The sequence below is a fragment of the Halichoerus grypus genome, chromosome 1 (genome assembly GCF_964656455.1).
Source record: "Halichoerus grypus chromosome 1, mHalGry1.hap1.1, whole genome shotgun sequence".
NCBI classification, from domain to species: Eukaryota; Metazoa; Chordata; class Mammalia; order Carnivora; family Phocidae; genus Halichoerus; species Halichoerus grypus.
This window is the reverse complement of record NC_135712.1, coordinates 100,238,091-100,263,611: the sequence shown is the minus strand read 5'-3', so window position 1 is coordinate 100,263,611 and position 25,521 is coordinate 100,238,091. Positions and strand designations below refer to the sequence as shown.

Below are 25,521 nucleotides of genomic sequence, written 5' to 3'. Positions count from 1 at the left end.
ACAACTTGCAAATCATTACAGGATAAAATAACCTATATAAGGCGCATATGGTCGAATATATATGGCTTGATTATAGGTTATGCTGTGAGTGGCAGGGATAGCCTCTAAAGGCCCGCATGGTTACACTAAGAATGACACAGTTATTTAAAATGATGGAAGTAAGGGAAAAAAAGGAAGTGAGGCAAAGTGTGCTATGATAGAAAAATCTCCAGATTTCGGTTTCTGCTGGGTCTCTGTTTTCTCCCTGTGAAAAGTAAAAAATAGGGTTCCAAGGCTGTTGCCTGGTTCACAAGGCTGCTGTCAAGATGAAATGAGAAAATACTTGTGAAAAGCATTTTGAAAAACTCATACATTTTCTACACATTAAGGTATCAGTAGCAACTTTTTAAAAGGCAGGGCACTTGACACATCACAAGGTATTAGAAAGATAAAGTATTCATTCTCAAAATTAAATTTAAGTCCATGTAAAGTTACCCAGTTTTTAGTTTGTTAAAACGATTTCTAAACTTGGAAGAATTTGGGGAAAATCCCTGAAAGGCGAAAATGTAGGGATACTCCTTAACCTCAGGTCTCCTAAAGGATGCAAATGTCCTCTGTGCCTGGATCAGTCCCCAGTAGTGAATTCAATGGAGAGAGGTTAGCATGATCATGGAACTTTATAATCCAGCCCTGGGCCAATTATTATTAAGGGATGATGTGAGTGGATTATGTATTGTTGCCAGAGCTCCTTTCCATTTCTGATTTTGGATGCTTTGCCCTCTAGGTTTGTTTGTTTCCCTATTTATCTACTTTATTGGGATAATAATAATATAGACTCAGATATATAAAATAAATCAAATCAAATAAAAACAATAAATATATTAAAAAAGGTAATAAAATAGAACCAAAGAAGCAGCTTTTTTTTTTGCCTTTCTTTTGTTTTTGTATTTGTTTAATTTTAGCTTCTTTATCATTTCTTCTTTCTTACTTTCTTTGATTTCTTTTTGTGTGTACTTAAAAAGCATCTTAAGTTTGAGTAGTTCTTTTCTTTAATATGCCTTTAATGTTGTAGACATTTTTTTGAAGGTGTAGTTTGCTATATAATCAGTATTTTGATTGTTTTATCCTCATTGTTTTCTAGATAATGTGTAATTTCAGCTTTTTACTTTATTCTTCGAACCAATATATTTAAGATTATATTTCTTAATTTTTAAAGAGGGTATTTGAGGTTAACATTTATTTTTTATTTCTAAACTTTTGGAGTATGCTTGTGAACTGTGGCTTTACTTTTTAAATTTTTTGGTAGTTATTTGTGTTAAGTACATAGTCTTCTTTAAAAATTTGGCATATTTTCATGGCAAACCAAAATATATATTCTTTATTTTATTGATTTACTAAGTAGAGTTTGGTGATTTTATTTATTCAATTCCTCTATATCTGTGCTTATTTTTAGCCACTAGTTCTGTCAGATTTTGGAACAGTTATTAAAATGTTCCCACTATTTTATGTTTATCCTGTTCTAACTGCATTTATAATAGTATTTGGATTAATATGTTAATAAGCTGTTGTTTATTTGTTACAATGTTTATATTCTTCATAAATTAAGCATTTTGCCATCATAGAATTTCCCCCTTTGCCATCTTAAATGTTTTTATCTATTCTTGGGCTTTTTTGTTTAAGTCTTATCTCTCTGCCATCACTTGCTTTTTATTTTTGTGAATTTATTTCTCAATTCTGCCTGCAAAATCTTTTCCTTCATGATTTCCACCTCAGATCCTCAGTCTCTCAATTCTATAAATCAGGGCTCAAACATGACCATCTTTTCCTTCAATTCATCTCTAGAATATCTTTTTTATCTCTAGAATATTTTAATTCTAAAACAATGTTTTCAATGTTCAGGAAGTTTTTTTTTTTTTTTAATACCAATTGAGCAAATGCCCTTATTTATTTTTTTTTCAAGGCGTTAACTGTCTCATCATATAGTTACATTCTATTTGGAGCAGCCCTTATGGTTTGTCTGCTAGCTCGCTTTCCTACTTTGGCTTCCTCCCTAGGGTTCATGCTTCACTGCTGAGATACTTTAGCAGGAGGGGATCTTTTAAGTAAAGGCAGGACCAGCATCTCTCCCTGGGGGCGGGCTGCCTATAGACATGCAAATTGCCATTTCTCGGTCATGGATTCAGCTGCAAAAGCTGTCACCCTCAAGCCCTCACAATTCAGGTTGAAGCTGCTGACCTTTTCAGCTCTCTGCGGCTCTCTGATAGCCAGATCACCCCCAAAGATACTCTTGGATATTTAGCTTATTTTCCACTAAGGCACAAGATGGCAACTTATAATCAGTTTTGCAAAGAAAAAAAAAATCCAGGCCAAAGTCCAACTCATGTTCTGCTCCCTGACTGCACATGATGACCAGGCTATGTCCACCTGGAAGAAGGGGTATATAGTTTTCTACACAATCGGCACCATCTGGCTACCAAGCTGTCTGCCCAGAGGACATATTTTATTTCTAATCATCCATCTAAAGTAGACCTTTTCCTGGTTTCCCAAAGGCAGAGTGTAGGTGAGTGGAGGCTTTCCCTCTGGGGTCCACAAATTCTCATGTAAAATTCACTCTCATTCATTGATATTCTCTCTCTCGCTCTCTCTCTCAAGCTCACACTAATCCTTACTTCAGAATTCTCAATGGCAAGTCTCTTCCCTCATTTCAAGGTCTGGGAATAGGAGGAATGAAAATCACTTACTAGCTCTTGCCATTCTGGGTTCTGGCAGAGCAAAAATTCTCACTTGAACCCTCTACACCACCACCTTTAGACCCAGAGATGGCTTATCTCTGTAGAAGTAACTAATTATTAAACTGGAGTTGGAGGGGTATGAGCAGCGTGGACTCATTGTGGTGCCATTTTCCCAGAATCCCATGGAATCTCTCTGGACATTAAATTCTTGGAGGCTATCTGTTTAAGTATCAGATATGGCAGTGTAAACTGAATAGCAAGAATTGCCTAAGGGCCAGCCCCCCCCCCCCCGCCCCCCTTCTCCAGCTCCATCTGGCAGATCTTTTCCACTTGCTTTCTGCCAGTCTGGTCACTTTGACCTTCCTGCAATGCCTCAAATATTCTGTGCTTCCTCAGGTTCTATGGCTCTTCACACATGTGCTCGTTGTTCATGTAAATTCCTACTCATGCTGCACATCTTGGACCAGAGACTCCTTCCAGGCAGACTTTCCTGAAGATGTCAGCCAGATGAGGTCTGATGGAGTAGGCTGTCATCCTCATTGCTCTTATCATAGCACCTATATGAACATATATGCCCTGCACTAGATTGGAAGTTCTATGCAGGTGGGCCTGCTCTAGTTCCCCTCGTGTCTGCAGCACCTGGAACACTGCTTAAATAAGTAGGAGTCAATGGTATTTGTTTTATAAATAACACCAGGAAAGAACCCAGACACTGCGTAAGAGTTTTCCTGAGAAATCACAAATCTCAATCATCTGAAGGTAAAATTTGATGATAAATTTTTAAATAGAGAAATCTCATACTAAATTTTCTCACATTAAAGAGCAGGAATTCCCAAATTTTTCGCAGAAAAATATATAGAAAAATATATAGAAAAGTTATAGGCATTTGATGATGATCATCGACATACTCATCACCTAGATACCATTAACATTTTGCTATGCTTGTTTTGTCACAAATTTGTCTATTCCTTCCTCAATCCATCCATCAATTCACGATATTTTATATACAAAGTAAGTAGCAGACTTAAGTACATTTCCCCTTAAATACTCTCATGTGTATATCAGTATTTAAAGCTTAGTACTTATATGTAGGTAGTTTTCAGTCTTATGAAGTTAAGTTTTACAGACAAATGCATAAATTTTAACTGTAAATTTACAAAATTTTTCAAGAATGCGTACCCATGTGTAACCCAAATCTGTATCAACACATACACATTATCGTCATCTCAGAGAGTCCCTTCACACAGCCCAGACAGGTCATTTGTAAATATGGTATAATATTACATTGTGTTTTTTCTACAAGCTTTTGTGAAATTTAAATGAGATGATGTAAAATACAAAAGCAATAATACGACTAAGCAACACTATCACTGAACTAAACACAAATCTTAAATAAATGGGAAAATAAGCACTTCATAACCTGTATTATGCTTGTTTTTAAAGTTATCTCCTGCTCTGTAAGCATCAAAGTTCCCATTATTTTAAAGATTTCACTTTAACATAAAAAGAAAAGTATCTGTTTGTACTCATTTCCTACATTAATCGGGCTGGTAGTCCCGACTCCATTTCAGAAGGCTTCTGGGTATAATAGAAGAAACAGGTTTGGGTGCCTAATCTATTTTATCTGGTAAATTATCTAACTCTTTGATATTTAATTTTACAATTTGTAAAATGCAGAAGGTAAAAATACCCACTTACAGAATTTGGAGAATGAGGAGAGCAGTAACTGTTGATAGTTAAAATAATATAAAGTCTTGGAATCTAGTTCCCTTTTCCGCTCGCTGTCTTTGAGCTTCTTAGATTTGAGTGATGTATATATTAAAAGGTGATAAAACAAAATTAATTTATAGTAGAGCTATGGCAGAAGGAGATAAAGGAAGATATTTTTAAACTTTTTTCTTTTGTATAAGCGCCAAAACCTGTATTTTTTTCTGCTATATTCTGAAGCCTTCTTAGGAGATAAGACTAAAAATCTGATTTATATAGTTTGAGTCTTTCAAGAGCCCCTTAAGTTATACTACATAAATAGCTCTGCCTATAGCTGTATCAAATGTTCCTGAAAATAAGCATTTGAATCTCAGAAAAGTTTAAATTTTCAATTATTTCACAATACTGTGGGAGTAAAAACATGAGTGGCTAGAGAGCAAGACGGGCCAGAGATGATTCTTTAGCCAGACTGCCTATGTTCATATGTTGGCTCTGGCCCTACTAAATGTATAAAGGTGGGCATGTTACTGCCTTCATGTGCCTCCGTTTCCTCATCTGTGAAATAGAAGCAATAATATTTCCTATCTCATTGGATTGTTGTATAGATTTAATGTGTTTTTTTTTTTTTAATTTTTTTATTGTTATGTTAATCCCCATACATTACATCATTAGTTTTAGATATAGTGTTCCATGATTCATTGTTTGTGCATAACACCCAGTGCTCCATGCAGAACGTGCCCTCCTCAATACCCATCACCAGGCTAACCCATCCTCCCAACCCTCTCCCCTCTAGAACCCTCAGTTTGTTTTTCAGAGTCCATCGTCTCTCATGGTTCTTCTCCCCCTCCGATTTCCCCCCCTTCATTCTTCCCCTCCTGCTACATTCTTCTTCTTCTTTTTTTCTTTCTTAACATATATTGCATTATTTGTTTCAGAGGTACAGATCTGAGATTCAACAGTCCTGCACAATTCACAGCGCTTACCAGAACACATACCCTCCCCAGTGTCCATCACCCAGTCACCCCATCCCTCCCACCCCACCCCCCACTCCAGCAACCCTCAGTTTGTTTCCTGAGATTAAGAATTCCTCATATCAGTGAGGTCATATGATACATGTCTTTCTCTGTTTGACTTATTAATGTGTTTATATATGTAAAATTCTTAGAACGCTACCTAGCGTATAGTAAATTCTCAATAGAACGAGCTCTCATTATTGGAGTTAGGCAGTTGTAGATTCAAATACTACTATACTGTGTAACCTTGGACAACTTACTTATCCTCTCTGAGTTTTAGGTTCTATATCAGTAATATGTGATTAATAAAACATTAAATAATAATATTTAGGGGCACCTGGGTGGCTCAGTTGGTTAAGCATCCAGCTCTTGGTTTCGGCTCAGGTCATGATCTCAGGGTCCTGGGATCGAGCCCCACCTCGGGCTCCACGCTCAGCACAGAGTCTGCTTGTCTCTCATCCTCCCATCTGCTCCTACCCCCACTCATGCTCTCTCTCTCAAATAAATAAATAAATAAATAAATAAAATCTTTAAGAAAATAGTAATATTCGTAGGGTAGTACCTCACATACAGTAAGTGCCTAATGGTTGTTCTTATTGTATTTTTCTTCCTAGAGTCCAGCTATAGAAAGGCATGGCAGATTACATGCATTTTTTAATCAAGGAGGAAGATGCAAAAGATATTTCTATTTCAAATAAAAGGAAATTATTTATTAAAAAAAATAGATTCTCCAACATATTGATGCCCGCTGTGATTGACTCACCAGCTGCCAGAGACTAGAATTTTGGGAACCTCTGTCCCAGAGAAGCCATAAACACTGGCAAGAGATAATTGAATCAATGGATCTTTGGGTCACATTCCATTCTGCTGCATTATCACTGATTTCACTATATCTTTGCAGAAAATAGTTGGGGATTAAAACTTTGTTATTCAATTATTATTATTATTGTTTGCCAAGATCTTGGGAGTGCTTTTTATTTCCCTACTTATTTTTCATATAATGAATTGCTTTTGAATTCACCTTACATAGCTGGTATGTTTTTAAAAAATTCTGTATCTCTGCATAGTTTGGCTTAAGTTACTATCTTTTCTAAATCATATAAATTCTCCTCAATATCCTGTATGTATTTAATCTCATCAATTTTGGTAAAACTTCATAAAATTATTGTATTATATCTTTGTCACTAGGGTCTATTAAGCGTAGGTTTTAAAACCGAGATTTTCAAAAAAGGAAGAAGAAAATTGAAAGCATTTTCAATGTTTTCTGTGCACATTTGCACTGTGAAATCACTTGTAACAGACTCACACAACTAATTAGCAGATCTTTATTTTGCTACGTTTCTGGCCAAGTCAATGTGACAGGATATGAGAAGCCATACCAATTAACAGGCCTGAGCAAGCTCCTCATTTGACAAACATTTAATAAGCGATAAAATAGGAACTTGGAAGTTCTGAAACTCACTGATGGAAAAAAGAGAGAGAGGAGCCCGTTGCTTATCTGGAATAAAGGAGGAACTCAATTAAGCTAACAAGATGCAAGCTGTAAAATAATTTTTTTTTTCAGGGTTGAGTTGAATTTTAGTTTAGCAAGCAACTTTGGGAGGTCACCTCGTCCTTCTTTTCTTTCCCAGTCTGCATTAAAGCACAGCTGTGGAGCGCACGGTCTGCTTTCTTTCTGAGTAGTCCTCCTTAACGGTGATGGCAGTGGTGGAATATTAGAATTCTGTTTAAAATGCTAATGAAGATCTGGTATTTCAAAAACCAGTTGCAAACTTTTGTAAATTTCTAGTGATCATGTTTTAATAATTGCAAGGGCTGATTTATGGCTGTGCCTCTCCCTGCCTCATGCTGGTAGATCTGTATGTGTTTGATTCTAATGCTGTTCCAGGCAGCTCACTGAATGTGAAATGCATTCATGCCATTGATGTATTCTCTAGGCACTTCTTCAGGAACCAGCCCTTCCCACTGTGCATTATCATCCAGTTAAAAGCTTCCATGTTTCTGAAAGTCAATAATGAAAAAACTAATCAGACCTTATGTCCTGAACATTAATATCTGTATTTATAAGAAAATTTAATGTACATGTTGTCTCTATCTCATTTATAGCTGGTATGCTTTCAAAAACTTTATCACAGAAAATGTGAACTGACAAGATAAATGAAGTAGAAGTTCATTATTCAAATTAAAAATTATTTTCTGTCAACTGAAGGCACATAGCATTTTTATTATGAGATTTTAGTGCATAATAAATATAATTAAATTTATTTGAAAATAAAATAATCGTTAATATTGATATAACTTAATTCAATTATCTCCATTTTTTTAGTTAACTGAAGTGATATTAATGGCACCGATGAAGCTAAGATTAATCAAAGTGTGACTTTTTAACTAATTCAAAATTCATTTCTTCATTCAAACATTTGTTATTATGTAGTACCAATTTCATGCGATTTAATTGAAAAAAATAAATTTATTGAACACAGACTCTAAGTTAGGCTTTTTATTAAGCCCTGGAAGCAGAGGTTAGCAGAAGGATATGGCCACTGCTCTCTTAGTGCAAAGAAAGGTGTATAAGAAAATCATTCAGCAGTGAGAACTTTGAGCCCTAAAGTTTAGCCCTAAGTAATGATCTTTGATTTTCTACTGAGTTGGTTTGTGTTCATCTGCTCTCTGAAAGTCCACTTATGATAGGTAAAATATGTATTGTATACACATTCTATAGTGTTCAAAGAAAGATCATAATATTGTAATTGGCAACATTATTAACAACAATAACAAAAGACTACGAATGCTTACTTTATACAGTACAACAAATTAACAGTTGACATGTTTTGATCTTGAGACAGTGGCTCTAGGTACCTTTTATATGCCACAGAATATTCTTGTAGTCTTCTTGGTGAAATGCATTTATGCTTTTTATTGATTTTCCAGGTACAAAACTGATCTCAAATTCATTAATATTAATATGAGAGAAACTAGCTTGATGAACATCAAAACGGTATTACATTTTAAAAGTAGGAAATTCCCTTTACAGTGAATTGGGAATATTCCCAAAGTGAAAGACTGACTGCCGATTAAACATTATTCTTTAGTAGAAAATGTCATTCACTTAGATAAACTTATGGTAGTCTTTAAAACTTCAAGAAAGTATCTATTCAGGACAGTGCTAGGAGTTTGCAATTAGAAAGTTTAGAAAAGTGAATACATCTTCCACTACTGGAAAAAACAACACCTGCACTGTGGGTATATAAACTGAGATTCTTTTCACTTACGTTTCTGTTACTCTGCTTCTACTTGTGATTCTGTTATATGCCAACCTCTAATATGTTTGTTCATATGTTCACTAGTGTTAAATATAAAACAAGTTCCTTGTACATAGGAAGCATTAATAATGTCACAAAGGAAAAAAATAAAGGAAGCAAAAAAAAAAGAGAAAGAAAGGAGTTCTAAGATCTTTCTGTTTTTCTGTGATGCGGTATTAGGTAAAATGAAAACAAAGGCATGAACATCCCACAATAATCTAAAGTGTTATGCAGGTGTGGTGATGAGGTTGCCAGTCTACTGTGGCCAGAATCACTAATGCTGTAGGGGCAGCATGGAGAAAGCCCCCAAGCTATCAAGAACTTTTTCTTTTTTTTTTTTTTATTTTATTATGTTATGTTAATCACCATACATTACATCATTAGTTTTTGATGTAGTGTTCCATGATTCATTGTGCATAACACCCAGTGCTCCATGCAGAACATGCCCTCTTTAATACCCATCACCAGGCTAACCCATGCCCCCAGCCCCCTCCCCTCTAGAACCCTCAGTTTGTTTCTCAGAGTCCATAGTCTTGAGAACTTTTTCTTATGGGATTATTCACTGTAAATCAAATTTGGGTAGTTAGCAGCCATTTTAACAGTAACAACGCTACAAGGTGGCCCCCAACAGCTGCTTTATCACTGGAATAGCTATTTGTAGAGGCCGTCAAGCTTTCACTGGCATCAGTGACTAAGTGCGAACTTCTGCAGAACATGTGATTTATAAACTTTTGGTTGTGGGGAAAAATTACTTTTCACCTGTGTAGAGGGCTATATCTGGGCATTCCAGTGTTTTCCATTTTCATCAGTACATTCACTTATTGCAGGAGGTCATAAATGACATGCTCCGACTGAGATCCGACCTTGGAGAATTGGCTTTTCATTCTAATTGAGACGAAAGAAAATACAAATTCTCATTACTAGAGATGGTTTATGTTATATAAGACACTCCCCAAAATATTATATTCTTACTGTTTATGTGAAGTTTTGCACTTAAGTATTAAATAATACCACTTAAAAGGCATAGATGAGCAATAGCTTCAAATTTTTGAATAACAAAAATAAATATTTAGGTAAGAATTTGACCAGTGCATACTTATTATTAACTATGACAGGTCACCTGCATGGGATTCCCAAATATTTTTCAAAGTTATTAATGACAAAGGAAGAGTAATTGCAAAAACAACAAATTTTTAAAATAAAATTTCTGAAAACACATACTTTAATTCTTCAACTCTATAAGTGGATAGTCATTTATTTTAAACATATTCTAACTCAAGGTTAAGTTACATGCCCTGGATCTGACATTTAAGTTATGAGTAATCACAGTTACAGATGTGTAGGCAAATTTTACTTAGCATGGATAAGATATTTAACACACACACACACACAGAATGAGTAGTTAAAAAAGAGACAATGTAAAAGGTTAAATAACATTATTGAAGTACTGTATAGCAGAGACAGAAAGGAAGGCAGAAAGTTTTGCTGAGCTTGCGAGACCTTTGAGCAAAGTAAGCAAACATTTTCCAATTGTAGTTAATTTGAAGAGTTTAAAATTTAAACAAAGCTAGAGTTGGAAGACACATATCTCTGCCAAGTCTCATTAAAATACTTTAGGGGAGGGTTTGATTTAAAGTACTAGGGTGATTTATTTTCATATAGTACTTACATGCGATAGCAATATATAGTAATAATCACAAAAACAAGAGATTGTATTACGTTTTCCCTTCCTTCAAAACTCGGTCCCGTACACCAGTCTAATATCTAGTTCCTCCAGGTATCGGTCAATTTGACATGTGGTCAAATTTGCAAAAATAATGCCTAAGATATTGCCCCATAGAGTTTTGAAGATTAAAGGACTTATTTTTTAATCATAAAATTCTTTATAAATGTAAGATATAGTTATTTTATATTTATTTTAATTTATGTTTATTTTATGCTTAAAATATTTTTTGCCAGTTTACAAAAGATTCTTATTGTGTATTTGCCTAACAATCTCGTGGTGATTAAAAAAATTAAACTCATGAGCAAGTTAGACTTCCAAAACTAACCAGAGAATTTAAAAAGAGTCCTTGAAATATGTCTTCTCTTTCACGTGTAAATTTGATATATAAGCTATATTCATTGAAAGCTGCAAAATATTATTCTTATTCATGATAGTTCTTGAAAAATTAACTGAAAAACTTTTTAGGGTTTGAAAAACATCTCTTTTAAATATGGAAGAAAACCTAATTTGTAAGTCTTTTTTTTTTGATAAGGATAACAGTGTTTTTAAGTAAAATATATTTTCTTATTACACAACATAATAAATATATTTTATAAGTAAATATAATATATAAACAAAAATATATAAATATATAATATTATATAAAACATATATAAGTAAAATATATTTTCTTATTAAACAACATGATATTCATGGCATGCTGTGAATAATTATTGTACTTCGGGCTCCTGGGGGCTCAGTCGATTAGGCATCTGCCTTCAGCTCAGGTCATGATCCCAGGGTCTTGGGATGAAGCCCCACATCAGGCTCCCTGCTCATTGAGGAGCCTCCTTCTCCTTCTCCCTCTGCTCCTCCCCTGCTCCTTCTTGCTCTCTCACTCGCTCTCTGTCTCAAATAAATAAAATATTTAAAAAAATGTTTTGAAAAAATAATAATTATTGTATTTCCTGAGAAAGAACCACCAAACAAACCTATGCACATTACTAGTTGGCTAATATTAGTATTAGTTTTTGAGGGCTGCTGTAACAAAGTACCACAAACTGGGTGGCTTAAACAACAGAAATTTATTGTCTTGGTTCCTGAGGCTACAAGTACAAGGTCAAGATGTCAGAGGGTTGGTTCCTTCTAAGGGCTCTGAGGGCAAGTTTGTTCCATGCCTCTCCCCCAGCATCTGGTGGTTTACTGCTAATCCTTGATGTCTCTTGGCTATAAAAACATCACCCTGATCTCTGCTTTCATTTTCACATGGTATTCTCTCTATGTGTGCGTCTGTCCTTTTTAAAAGGACACCAGCCATATTAGATTAAAACGTACCCTAATGACATTTTAACTTGATTGCTTCTGTGAAGACCCTATCTGCAAATAAGGTCACATTCTGAGGTGCAGAGGGTTAAGACTTCAACATGTGAATTCGAGGGGGATGTGATTCAACCCACAACAGCAAATTGCCAATTTAAAGATACTTTGTGATAAGTGTGATACTTTGAAATATAACCAACAATAAAATCACTTAAAAGAAATTGCCAGAATTTATTTTATAAATTTGCAAAAAATAAAAGGTAGGCAAGCACAGAAATTTTAAAAATGCTTTTTGTCATTGTTACTTCTGAAAATAATTACCATTTTATTTATTTAAAGATGTATTTTGAGCACTTATTTTCTATCATGAACTGTTTTGGATACTCATCTTTATCAGTAGCAGATACAAAAAAAAAAATGTTTATACCCTCATGGTCCTTACAGTAAGGCAGAAAATGTTGTTTTAATTTTGAGGTTCTGAAGTTTTGCATGAAATTGAAAAATACGTCATAGTTTTAATAGCTTTAAGATATTGATGCAGGAGACCAATTACCCATGCTGTTTTACCGCTATCACAAAGGGCTTTAGTACACATGCTGTTCACAAAAATTGTATTTAGTAGGATATCAAATAATGAAGAGCTTACTCTAATAATTTAGTTTTAGATTTAGCTATATTCTTTTGCTGCTATATTTGTATGTCCCATGTTTTTTGCTTAACAAATTATAATTAGAAAAATAATATGACTTGCCACATTATATCTAAAGCCATTGCGTGATAATGTTTTGTTGAGACTTAGTATCAGAACAGACTTTCAGGCATTTACTCTTAAACCTAAAAAACAAATATGGAATGTGTTTTTAATTCTCTGGTGACATTTTTATAATATTTCCATTCCTAGCCTCTATGAAGCCTTCAAAGATGTATTTCACCTTTCAGGCAATGATGGAACTCTTAGTATTTCCCTCTAATGTTAACGCTGGGGCGAGAGGAGGTGCAGTAAGCTGGGCTGCCTGGGGAAATAGCATCATAAAACATGGAGGCTCGACTCATGTTCTAGTCCGTTGTATTTTGAAAGACTCTTATTATAGCACAACAGAGTTGTACTTAACAGATATTGAAATTCATAGACACAAAGGCAAGAATGTAGGAACCAGGCAACTGGGGGATAAGGATGCTTTTCACTTTATATCTCAGCTTTACCCATACTTAAGTATCATCTTTTTTTTCCTTCCTTAATCTTCACACAAATGTTTTGAATGACAGAACAATTAGAAAGAAACCAGATTGCAGTATCTATATCTGTCACTGTCACTACGCCCTGGCAGACATAAATTCCTTGCTGATTTTGCTGCAGTGTATTATCTGAGAGGTAAACTAAATCTTCACCTAGTTTTTTTCAGTGTAGCGGTGCACCGGAAAAAATGCCTTCTTCATCCTACTTTGAAAGTTGCATTTTTCCCTACTGTATGATAGCTATTTTTTGGATAAAATCTACTTTGTTACAGAAAGTTGCTATTAAAAAAAAAAAAACAAGAAAAACAAGGTGGGATGGCTGACATAGGCATCTATATGCTGCACAGTGGACTGTGTGAAATTGACTAGGAGTATCCAGATAATTTCAGATAAAATGAAGACCAGTTCTACAGGACCATGAAAATACCAGTGCTCTCCCTGGATCACTAGCCTCATTCCAATTTCCAAACGCAGTTGCTCCTTCGGTTGTTGTTGCTTCAATGATGCCAGAGTATATTTTTATCAGCTTACATAATATCCTGACAGCCTTGTATCCTGAGTTAAATAAAATATTTTTGTGCAAATATACATAACTCCAAATTCATTGGAACCAAAATTAAGTCAGCATTTTTGTGTGAACTACATATAATTAGTAGATAAAAATTCAGAGACTTGTGGCTTCAGGAAATAGCACAAGATGACCTTTTTTGTGATTTAGCTGATTTGAATTTGTCACAGGTTTTAAGAAAAAAGTTATCTTTCTCATTTACTAGCAACATGCTCCTTTCCCATTTCTCAACATAGTGTAAATTAATGCTGGTTGGCTTTTGTTATTGAAAGTCTAAAGGTGAGTACTTTTAGACATGGCAAGAGCTATGGGTATGAAGACTGTTCATCAGACATCAGTGTACACAGTGAACAATTTCGACCCTAGCAGTTGGATGCCCACAGCTAAAAAGCATTTCCCAATCATCCAGTTAGGAAGGTAGCAACTGTTCATAATTACGCATAGCCGATGCACAACGAACCCCTTTATTCTTTAGTTGAAAATATTTGTTGTCTTAATGTCTCTCTATTGCTTTGAATTGAATGAGCTCTTATGTTATAGCCTTGATCAATATTTCCTACCCCTTTCCACAAAATGGCAAATAGAATTTCCAGGCACTTTATCGTGCTGCAGAGGTCTCAACCATCAGCTGCAGCAAGAACATTAGTGTTCAGTTAATTGGTACAGATGGCCACAGCACTGATTCTACCATTTCATTCAACAGATATCTGGATACTGGGGCTGGAACGCAGATGTCAGACCAGGGGCTTTGTTGGAATGTTCTGGTGTTGCTTTCAAATGCCGTGTGCCTCTCTCTCTATCCCTCCCTCTCTCCCTCCCTCCTTTTTCTGTTTCTCATATAACTTTCATAAATTTAAAACAAAAATATAGGGCGCCTGGGTGGCTCAGTCAATTAAGTGTCTGCCTTCGGCTCAGGTCATGATTCCAGGGTCCTGGGATCGAGCCCCATGTTGAGTTCTCTGCTCAGCAGGGAGCCTTCTTCTCCCTCTCTGTCTGCCTGCTGCTCTGCCTGCTTGCGTGTGCGTGCTCGCGCTCTCTCTCTCTCTGTGTCAAATAAATAAATAAATCTTTTAAAAAATTAAAACAAATAAAACAAATACATGGTTCATATAATCATTGTTTTTTTAATATGCATTGATTTCTATATCACTGCTTTTGTTTCAGAATATTCTAGATACAATAATAAGAAATCAAGTACTTATAACTTGAAAAACACTGTGAGGAGAGGTTAAAGAATCCAAGTTATAGGAGAAGTAGCCCCTAATTATAGGAGAGAAATGCAGTAATTTGTATATTAGGGGTGGATATTGTAAAAGTGGGGAAATATTCCAAAACATTACTTAACATTTGGAATCCTTAATGCAAAAAAAAAAAAAAAAAAAATGAGACAAGTATGATACATGGCAGGATGTCATCAATGAAAAGTATTAAAAAAAGAAGAGGAGAGATGTACTCTGTCCTTGAGTGAAATACAATGATTCGACAGAAAGGGAAGATTTTGAATCAAGGACAGAGGGCAGAGGGTAGGCTTTCGTTCAGGAGCAGGAATAAGATGACAAACCCTCTAGATTTGTGAAGATGATGAGTATGGAAACAACTTGTCAGGATTTGGTTGTTTATGACATAGGAGATACAACTGGGATAATTTGTTTAGTGCTAGATTTAGGAGTTTTGAAGTTCTGGCCTGGAATTTAAATGTTTTCCTAAAGTCATTAGTGAGTCATTGAAGGCTTAGAAGAAATTCAAACAGAGAGAGAGAGAAAGAGGGAGAGAGAGAGAGAGAGAGATAGGTAGAAACAGTAGGGGGACAGAGACTATAATAATTATGATACGTGATATATTTTGTTTGGGATAATTTTTTTTTTTTTGGTTCAATCATCTACCCTGGATGTTGGAAAAACTTTCCTATAAAGGGCCAGGCAGTTAATCTTTTGGGCTCTGTAGCCCGTATCATTTCTGTCACAACTACTCAACTGTTGCTGGAGCATGTGAGCAGCCAGAGATATACCATAGAGTGTAGTTGCATTCAGTGAAACTCTTATTTATGGGCACCAAAGTTTGAATTTCCTAAAATGTTCATGTGTTGTAAAATGTTGTCTTCTGTTGATTATTTTAACCATTTTGAAATTTCAAAACTCTTCCATGGGCTCTTATGTAAAAACAGGCAATGGCTATAGATTGCTAATCCCAATCTAAACAATGAAATGCTTCTCTTCTATTATATCTTCCATGATGCTTACTCTTTTTAAGAAAATATAGGCTCTTTCATTTTATAATAAAACATAATTTATCATAAAACATTTTTTTAAAGATGTATTTATTTACTTTAGAGGGAGCGCAAGTATATACAAGTTGGGGGAGGGGCAGAGAGAGAGGGAGAGAAATCCTCAAGCAGATTCCTGGCTGAGTGTGGAGCCTGAGGTGGGGCTCGATCCCAGGACCCTGAGATCATAACCTGAGCCAAAACCAAGAGTCAGATGCTTAACCAACTGAGCCATCCAGGCACCCCAAAAACATGATTTGTAATAAACATTCGGCAGATTTCTGAGAAATTTTCTTTCAGGTCTTCAATTTCATTTAAATAATTTTGGATAATCTTGATATAATTAATTATTAATTTATTTTATTAAACTTCTGTTTTCTATGCTGCATATAGCCTATATATAAAAATAACTGAATGTGGCTGTATTGAGACACAGGTTATGCTTCCATCACAGCAAGCTTGTTACAGTGGTGACAATGAGGCCTGTAACATTTTCTGCTAGACTTATGGAGTAGAGTGGAAGTAACAAGACTTTTCTTTCTTTCTTTTTTTTTTTTAAGATTTTATTTATTTATTAGAGAGAGAGAGAGCACGAGCAGGAGGGGCTGACTAAGAGGGAGAAGCAGGCTCCCGCTAAGCATGAAACCTGATGTGGGGCTCAATCTCATGACCCTGAGATCATCACCTGAGCCGAAGGCAGACGCTCAACCAACTGAGCCATCCAGGTGCCCCAAGACTTTTCAATATTAGAGACAATGAAGGAATAATAATTTTAGATCATTTGCCAAAATAATAATCAATGTACTTCCTACAATTTGAATTCTAGTGCCCTAAAGTAAAGAAATTGGATCCCAAAGATTACAGGTGGGGGATTTTGAAGTTTGATATGTCCATATCCAAGTGGAGAAGCCCAACTGAAAGAACTCTGGACTGACAGTGACAACTGTGGATTGAACCAAAGTTCTTTTGAAGATTTTGATTCTGACTTTGAAAGAACTGCGGTGATTGGTAGTGGAAGGAATCAAATGTAAAATTCCTTAAATAAAAATTTGTTGACTTAAAGAAATAACTATAATAGATGCATGATTCACTAAGGAAAAATCATTTGGAATATATGTGCTTTAATGGTGATTCTTTACTTCCAAGAGAGATAATGAAGTCAGCTGTTGCTGGGTTTTTATGCATTAGGAAGAGTCTGGAATTGGTGGTTGCAACCTACCTGCAGCAGTGATTTCCTCATGAGTAGGCAGGGGTAGAGGGGACAATTTAAGATCATTGAAGAATTTAGGTTTCGTTAGGATGTATTGTGTTTCTTTCCATGCTGTCATTTTCCTAGGTCTGTGGGAGGCACAGTCATGTTATTCTAGAAATGTAAGTTTGTATCCTATTATATGTGTGTGATAAGCATTCAAAATAGGTCTCCTAAACTAATCTGTTACAGTGCATTGTTGTAGTGTAATAGGTATCCCTTCAGGATCTCCACCGTTAATTTCCAAATAACACATAGTTCTCATTAAAGAAGTAAGCTTTATTGTGAAAAAGGACTTGGAAATTCATATAGGCTAAAGGTCAACAAGAGAAGAGAAGGTCAGATTCCTTTTGATTCTCCCATTTTCCTGCAGAGAAATATGTTGAAGTTGGGCCTTGTTGGGGTTCCAGTGTGAATCTACATCCCAGTGCAATGCAATGCAAGGATCTTTTTCCCACTGTGGTAGGTAAAAAAAAAAAAAAAAAAAAAAAAGACAGAAGTAGTCCTTCAAAAGATATCCAGGTTAAATCCTTAGAACTCACAAATGTTACCTTATTTGGGGAAAAAAAAAAAAAGGATCTTTTCTGATGTGATTAAGTTAAGGATCTTGAGATGCGATAACCCTGGATTATAAGGGTGGACCCTAAATTCAATGTGAAGTATCCTTTATAATAGAAAAAGTAGAGGGAAATTTGAGACAAACGGAAGAGGACACAGAGGCAGACACACAGAGGGGAAAGCAATGTTGGAGACCATGGCAGAGACTGGAGTGATGTGGCCACAAGCCAAAGAAGCCAAGGAATTCCAGCAGCACCAAAAGCTGGAAGAGGAAAGGAAAGATTCTCCCCTGAGAAAGTACAGCTCTGCCAGGACCTTGATTTCACACTTCTGACTTCCGTGAACAGTGGGAGAGTAAATTTCTTTTATTTCAAGCTACCCAGTCTGTGGTACTTTATTACAGCGGCCTCAGGAACCTAATATACTCCCATCTTTTTTATTCTGACACAGCAAACATGAAAGCAAACTTTTGTGTGTGTTTGTGTGAAGTGGGTAGCGGGATGAATTTAGAACCTTCTTGGTGCCAAGGCAACTAACTGGTTTGGTATGTCAGGTATTTATAGCCTTTGTCTGGGAATGTCTGATGTCCATGCCTAGAGATCATGACTAAGTCCTTCCTGACAGAGGAAACTGAATTTGGATATAGCCTGTCCTCCTGCAAAGGGAGAGCTAAAGGGATATCAAGACAGAAGGGAAGAATCATTACTGTTTTAATCAGTTTTCCTTATTTTGTTCTTCTGAAAACTTATTCATTCTATTGAAGCAAAATTTTGGAGTGGGGAATAGTGTTCATAAGATAATAGATCAAGTACTAGGTAAATTTGTGATGGAGGGCAGGCATTTTATCAGTGTTATTTTGGTAAACATATACCTTTCCTTCTGGAAATCTATTATCATCTGAGAAAAGGCCATCCTAGAGATAAGCTCGTACCTGCTGATCATTTGCCTCTCTGCTTACAAATTCATTCCTACCTCCACCCTGATCTTTTTGTCAAAAAACACTGAGTGCTTCACACCATTGTTCCCAGGCTGGTTTTTGGCAAGTGCCAGTGAAGTCCATGGCAGAACGTTGGGAGGTGGGAAGAAGGAAAAAGCCAGCACATTTTTCCCTGTCGTGATTTGGATGAATTTCTCACAGTAGCTCCTTGGTTTCACCTCCCGCCAACAAGTTCTGCTCTCTAATGTCACAGGTACCACCAAAGGTGGTGTTTGATTTCCTTTTCTTCAACTTCCTTTGTGACCAGATGCTCATACTAACTGCCTCTATTAACTGATTGGATCTTAACTAATAGGAAATCGAAGAGAAAATGTCACATTGGCTTACCATCAGTTTGAATTCGAGGACAAATCAATCAGTCCTGACTTGTCATTGAAGTGTTCCTGGTTAAGATACCAATCAATACGGATAATGATTTACATTTTCCAAGTAAATTTCATTTGTGCATTCATTCTCCCAGGAGAGAGAGGTAAAACTCAGAGATACCTGATGATATGGGCAGTCAATAAAGGCCATATCCAGGCACAAATCCAAGACTTCTGTCCCTCAACCCTATGATCTTTGCCTTAATGCATTAGGAAGATATGCCAGCCTTTCTTTTGTCTGGAAGGTATAACAAGATGATGGTATTTTTTTTTTTTTAAAGATTTTATTTATTTATTTGACAGAGAGAGACACAGTGAGAGAGAGGGAACACAAGCAGGGGGAGTGGGAGAGGGAGAAGCAGGCTTCCCGCTGAGCAGGGAGCCCTATGCATGGCTCGATCCCAGGACCCTGGGATCATGACCTGAGCCGAAGGCAGATGCTTAACGACTGAGCCACCCAGGCGCCCCAAGATGATGGTATTTTTATATTTTGAAGGCAGGTGAACTTCACATCAAGTTCCTGATTTCTGATACAGAAGGAATTATTCTCTGATAGTAAATATTCAAATAGGTAGCATTGAATTATTATTAAGACAGATATACAATGTATATTCTTATATGAATTGAAATCCTTGGCTTACTGAGATGAAATGATTCAAAACAAAGAAGCATTCTAGAGTGTGGTAAATCCACAGAAAAGGAATATTTCCAGGGTCTAAGGAGAATACAAAATATGCAATGTCAAGTTAATATTAAGGTTAATATTAAATTGCAAATGTATATTTATTATTACTATTTCCATAAATGTTTTCAATAGAGTTTATATTATTTCCCTCAGGAGGTTTTTATTTCATGTAATTATATTTTGTTATGTACTTCACAAATATTTCATTGTTTAACACAACTTATATTTTATTCAATATGTTTAGAGTTTCTGGGGCAATGCTAATCATTGAAATATTTACATTATGTTTGTTATTTATCCTCAAATAATAACTATACATCCAAGTTGCCATAAAGTACAACTAAAAACTTGATTTATTAGTCACACCCCTATAGTCATATTCAAAAAAATACTATTACTTCAAAATATGATATATAAAAATAATAAATAATAGCTATAAAATTAATAGGCATGTATTTGAAATCTTAAAACAATGAATTTCTAGACAATTAAGAGAGCAAGAATTTACAGAAAAATGCTAATTTCCAATGGTTTAATATCTTTATAGCAGACATTAGGAAGTCAACATTCTTTCTAGAAAATAAAGACTTACTCAGGCATAGAGGATTTTTTAAAACAGTTTTAAAGTACTCAAACATATTGTCTTTAGTTTTTAAAATTTCCTTTACAGTGCCTTTAATTTGAAGAATTTCAAGGAGTAAAAGAATAATTTTCTTTAGATATAGTATTAATAATATAGTATATAAATTGTATTCTTTCATTAATAAGGAATGGAACAGTACATTGAGTTACCACTTTGAAAACATTGTTTGACTTTTACAATTATTGTATAATAATTCTGTTTTTTATTTACATAAACTTCTGAGGATATTAAAGATTATTATATATAAATATTTTATAAACATAAGTGGATAAGTTACTTGCTATGCAACATATTCTCTGTGACTGAGATTTGTATGGATAAATAAATGTGTGAAATAGCAACAGGGGTAAATCAAACGAATTTGATTTGACATTCCCCGAATGTCTTCTCTCATGTTTCTAGTCCACACAAGTTTAAAACTAGAATAAAAAAGCAATCCACAGATTTGATGCAATCCTTATCAAAATACCAACAACATTTTTCACAGAACTAGAACAAATAAAAATAAAATTTGTGTAGAACCCAGGACTCCAACTAGCCAAAGCAATGTTGAAAGAGAAGAACAAAGCTGGAGGTATCATAATTCCAGATTTCAAGATGTACTACAAAACTATGGCAAATAGAACAGTGTGGTACGGGCATAAAAATGGACACATTGGTAGAACAGAATAGAGAACCCAGAAATAAACCCAGTCAATTAATCTATGACAAATGAGGAAGCATATGTAAAGGAGAAAAGACAGTCTCTTCAACAAATGGTCCCAAGAAAACTGGACAACATACAAAAGAATAAAACTGGATCACTTTCTTATACCATATACAAAAATAAACTCAAAATGGATTAAAGATTTAAATGTGAGACCTGAAACCATGAAACTCCTAGAAGAAAACATAGGCAGTAATTTCTTTGACATTGGCTGCAGAAATGTTTCTCTAGAAATGTCTCCTCAGGCAAGGAAAACAAAAACCAAACTGTTTGGATTATACCAAAATAAAAGGCTTCTGCACAGCAAAGGAAATCATCAACAAAACAAAAAGAAACAACACTTAATAGAAGATATTTTAAATGACATATCAGATAAGGGGCTAATATCCAAATTATATAAAGAACTTATATAACTCAAGAGCAAACAACAACAACAACAAATAATAATAATAATCTAATTAAAAATGGGCAGAGGACCTGAATAGGCATTTTTTGAAATGGCCAACAGACACATAAAAAGTTGCTCAACATCACTAATCATCAGGGAATTGCAAATTAAAACTATAATGAGATATCAGCTTACACCTGTCAGAATGGCTAAGATCAAAAAGACAAGAAATAACAGGTGTTGGTGAGGATGTGGAAAAAAAGGAAACTTCACGCACTGTTGGTGGGAATGCACACTGGTGCATCCGCTCTGGAAACAATATGGAAGTTCCTCAAAAAGTTAAAAATTGAATTACCAGATGATCCAATAATTCTACTACTGGGTATTTACCCAAGAAAAACAAAAACACTATTTTGAAAAGATATATGCACCGCTATGTTTATTGCATCATTATTTACAATAGCCAAGATATGGAAGCAGCCCAAGTGTACATCCATACATCAACGAGTGGTGTATACACACACACAAACACACCACAAACACACCACACACACTGGAATATTAATCATAAAAAGGAGATCTTGCCATTAGCAACAATATGGATGGACCTAGAGGGTATAATGCTAAGAAATAGAGAAAGACAAATACTATATGATTTCACTCATATGGTGAATTTAAGAAACAAATGAATAAACAATAAAAAAGAGGCAAAAAACAGTCTTAAACACAGAGCACAAACGTGGTTGCCAGAGGGGGGGAATGGGTGAAATAAAGGGGATTAAGAGTACACTTATTTTGATGAGCACTGAGAAATGCGTAGAATTGTTGAATCATTATATTGTAAAAGCTTGCACTTGATTTAGAATGTAAGTGATTCAGTTCCATTCATCTTTATGATGGGGGGAAAATCTAAATTGAAATACCTATTGATGATAGATTAACATTTTTATGTCTATGTATGAAAAAAAGCAGTTAAATAAGAGGAATAAACACTCTCTATAGCCCAAGTATAAAGTTACAAATACCAGTACATAAATAACAAAGTATCTATCAATAGAGTGACTGCAAAGAAAGTGTCATAAGTAGAGATTTATGCCATCACTCACCCCAGCACATACAGAAATGGGCAAAAATATACAAAATAGTAGAGATAACATCATATGTTTTGAAACTAAGAAAGGGTTCCAATATGCACCGCAAATAACAAATGCTCACAGAAACACATGGCTTATATCGCATTGAAAGGGAATTCGGCAAGCATATAAAGAAGGTATGGGGTGCCTGGGTGGCTCAGTTGGTTAAGCGGCTGCCTTCGGCTCAGGTCATGATCCCAGGGTCCTGGGATCAAGCCCCGCATCGGGCTCTCTGTTCAGTGGGGAGTCTGTTTCTCTTCTCCCTCTGCCTGCCGCTCCCCCTGCTTGTGCTTTCTCTCTCTCTGTCAAATAAATAAAATGTTAAAAAAAAAAAAAAAAAAAGGTATGAGCACATTGCAGTGCAACAAGAAATGAGGTAATTCTGATGGCGCCATTCATTTTTGCCAGCAGAGTGGTGAGAATTGATCATATTTCAAGAAGGACAACAAATACTCTATTTCCATCCCACCACTGATAATTGACAACATTATAGGCTGGAGAAAATGCCATCTGTCAAGCAGAGGTTGGAGCAAGGCTGATTGGGCACGCAGAACTTTTGTGTTGCCTTTTCTCATAAAACAGACTTCTAGAACAGTTGGAGAGTAGCAACCAAAAAGGCTTGGGAGGACATGACAGCCCTGACTGGATAGTAAGTAGCCCAGCACTTACCAGCAGGCTTCATGTGATGTGGACAACATGCTGAATAAAGGGAAACTGGCTTGTAGGAACACTGGCCCTTCCTTATTGTTCTGAGTCAGAGGTGAGGTTGTACTTGGGGAAATTGAACCAAAATCTACAAAATTGCTGATAAGCCCCCTACTAGTGACCACATTTACTCTTTCCACACCTTTATCAATATGAGCAAATAATAAACCCCATCCTACCCTTATTTCTATTTCTATTATTATTGTTAGGTATAATGGAAGTCAGTTAGCTGATATTTTCTTTAGGATTTCTACTTTTGTGATTCCAAACAAAGTAGGCCTGTGATTTATTTTCTTTGTACTTTCCCAATCCACTTTGCTAATCAAGGTGGCAATAGTTTTGTAAAATAAATTAGGTAATGTTTGTCCTTTTACTATTTGCTATAACAACTCCTATAAGAAAGAAATTACATACGCCTTTATACTTTTCAGGAAAATTTTATATCTATAGAATTAAGTCTGGGCCTCTTTGGTGTGTGAGATAGTCTTTGCTTACCATTTCAATTTATTATCTATTAATCTATTTAGCTGTTCTTATTCTTTTTTATACTTATTTTTTTATATTTAAAATTTTTTGCATTTTGTATTTTTTCCATTTAATACTGGTTTTCTAACATTTTAATCTTGATTTTTTATACTAATGCTCAGATATAATTTAAATAAAATAAATGCATCCATTTCAAGTGTATAGTTTGATGAGTTAGCGCGCGCACACACACACACACACACACACACACGCTGATTAACCTCATCCACAATCAAGATTCACTCAAACCAAATCCATTCTCTCCTGCCAGCCCTAGTTTGCCTTGTCAAACCCTCCCAGCTCCCACCCCAGCCCAGCCCAGGCCCCAGGCCACCACTGAACTGTTACCTGTCACTACAAAATCCATTTGTCTCTTCTAGAATTTCATATTTGTAGCATACAGTATGTATTGTTTTGTATTTGGCTTCTTCCTCTCAGCATAGTGATTTTGAAATTTATCCACATTGTTATAATGTACCTTCTTTTATTTTATGACTAAGCATTCCACTAAATGGATATAGCACAATTTATTTGTCCTCTGTCTTGATGATGGACATTTAAGGTTCAAATTTGGGGCTATTAGGAATAAAGCTGCTATGTGCATTACTATATAAGGATTTGCATGTGTCTTAAAATAAAATACCATCGACTGGGGGTGCCTTAAACAACAGAAAAGATTTCTCATAGTTGTGTAGGCTGGGAAGCCCAAGATCAAGGTGCTGACAGATTTGGTTCTAGGTGAGGGCCCTCTTCTTGGCTTGTAGAAGCCACTACCTGTGTGCTTACATGTCCTTTCCTTGCTGCAAGTGTGTGGAGTGAGAGGAAGCTCTGGTGTGTCTTCTACTTCTTGTAAGTGCACTCACCGGACCACGGGAATGCCGCCCTCAGCGCCCCATCTAAACTTCATCTAAACTTCATCATCTCCCAAAGGCCTCAACTCCAAATACCAGCACTTAACATATCAATTTTCAGGGGACACATTTGGTTCATGACAGTGTGGCTATACATTTTTTATTTATGTTGGGGTGAATTTCTCAGAGTGGAACTGCTCGGCTGTGTGTTCTAAGTGTGTATTTAACCTCTTAAGAAACTGCCAAATTGTTTTCCAAGTGGATGTACCATTTTATATCCCCCACCCTCAGCAGTGTATGAAAATTTTAGTCTCTTTGCATTATAAGCAATAGTTGCCAGTTTTTAAAGTTTTTAATTCTAATGGTGTGTATTGTTATTTTATTATTATTTGAATTTGCATTTCCCAATGGCTAAAGATGTCAAATATTTTTTATGTGTTTAGTGATCTCTCTATCTTCTTTTGTGTAGTGTTTATTCAAATATTTTGCCCCTTTTTGTTAGGTTGCTCATCCTCTAATTATTGAATTGTAAAAATTCCTGATGTATTTTGTATATAAGTCTATGTCAGAAAGATGTAGTACAATTATTTTCTTCAAGGGTTTGATTACCTTTTCATTTTCTTCTTCAATATACAAAATTAATTGTACTATTTGAAAAGTTTTTAATTTTCATGAATTCCAATTTATCAGCTTTTTCTTTAAAATTCATGCATTTTGTATCCTAAGAAATTCTTGCTTATCACAAAGTTTTCAGGATTTTCCCTAAAATACTTTCATCTAGAAGTCTTACAGTTTTGGCTCATATGTTTAATTCTATGATCCATGTTTAGACAATTTTTGTGCATGATGTTATAAAAGACTTGAGATTTATTTTCTTTTACATATGGATAT

General features: G+C 35.3%; 1 long non-coding RNA gene and 1 other non-coding gene across 2 annotated transcripts in view; both read left to right on the top strand.

Annotated features, from left to right (window-relative positions):
- Positions 1-25,521, top strand: part of LOC118523444 (uncharacterized) — a 657,240-nt gene that overhangs the window by 264,991 nt on the left and 366,728 nt on the right. The window lies entirely within an intron of this gene.
- LOC118523447 (small nucleolar RNA SNORA1) lies at positions 16,217-16,319 on the top strand. The gene has a single exon (XR_004911111.1). It is a non-coding gene; the product is annotated as a small nucleolar RNA SNORA1 (small nucleolar RNA).